Source organism: Aptenodytes forsteri, unplaced genomic scaffold (genome assembly GCF_000699145.1).
Source record: "Aptenodytes forsteri isolate BGI_AS27 unplaced genomic scaffold, ASM69914v1 Scaffold57, whole genome shotgun sequence".
Classification (NCBI taxonomy): Eukaryota; Metazoa; Chordata; class Aves; order Sphenisciformes; family Spheniscidae; genus Aptenodytes; species Aptenodytes forsteri.
The window spans coordinates 227,216-228,382 of NW_008796220.1; positions in this window are offsets into that span (position 1 = coordinate 227,216).

The following is a 1,167-nucleotide window of genomic DNA, read 5'->3' on the forward strand; positions in this document are numbered from 1 at the left end:
CGCACCTCAGAGCCCCTAAAACTTCAAGGCTGGGGGAAATGCAGAGAGGAGGGATGAGGGCACTGAGATTTTTGGGGGTGGCCTGGAAAGAAAAGGAAAAGGGCCCCAAACAGAAGGTCCCCATAGGGGTGCAAAAGGTCCCCTCCAGCCCCCTCCCCAGGCTTTGGCAAGCTGCAGCGTGCCTGTTCACAAGGGGAAGCCAAGGCACGGGTCCTGCAGGCAGGTACCCCTTTCCCCCCACACCCCCTGCTTTAACCACTAGTCCTGGCTGTACTTTGCTACCCCGGGCGGGTTTGCACCCAGTTACCCCAAATTCCCAGGTCCCCTTGTACGGGAGGGAAACTGGGACCCAGTGAACCTGCTGGCGGGTGCTTGTCCAGCCTGGTTGGGCTCTTGAGCGAGCTTTGCAGGGGCCACACGGTGCAGGGATGGGGCTGGGCACAGCCCGGAGGGGCTGCAACATCCCCAGTCGGTCCCCGCTGCCCATCCCTGGGGCATTAGGAGGGAAAGGGCTGGTCTGATGCTTTGTGGCCTTTTTCTTGCTGCTACGTTTTATGGAGCGCTGCCCCATCCTGCAAAGCCACCCCAGGCCGGCTGGGACAGAAGCACCACTGTCCCGCAACGATATTTCCCACTAAGCCCAGTTTGGTGCTCACGAGGGCAGGAAAGTCTCCCCCGAAAAGCGTTCCCCCAGCTAGGACGAAGGATCTCCAAGAAGGGGACGGAACCAAAAATCCCCAGCCGGACCCCCTTGCCCAGCTCATCCCTGCAACCTGCCCCGAGGAATATATTTAGACGCTCGATTCCTTTATGATTCTGACCCCCTGACATGGGCTGCAGGGCTGCAGCGGCTCCGCTTTGACTGATTGTGGATTTCCTCTCCGCGCTGCCAGAAAGCCGGTGGGCTGGGGCACGAGATGGGAAGGCATTTCCTCGGGCCGGCTGGCCGCTGCCCCGTCTAACCCGTGCACGGAGGGGAAAAACCCAGCGCGGATCCCAAGCCGGGGTGTTTGTGCAGGTAGGCAGAGATTTACCACGTGCCTGGGTGTTCCTATTGACTCTTGTCAGATTACAAGCGATGGAGAGCGCGGTATGTAAACGTAAGCTATGCGGGTTCAGGATCCGCCTGGGTTTCCTGGTCTCTCCCCTTCCTTTGCACAGGAGCGG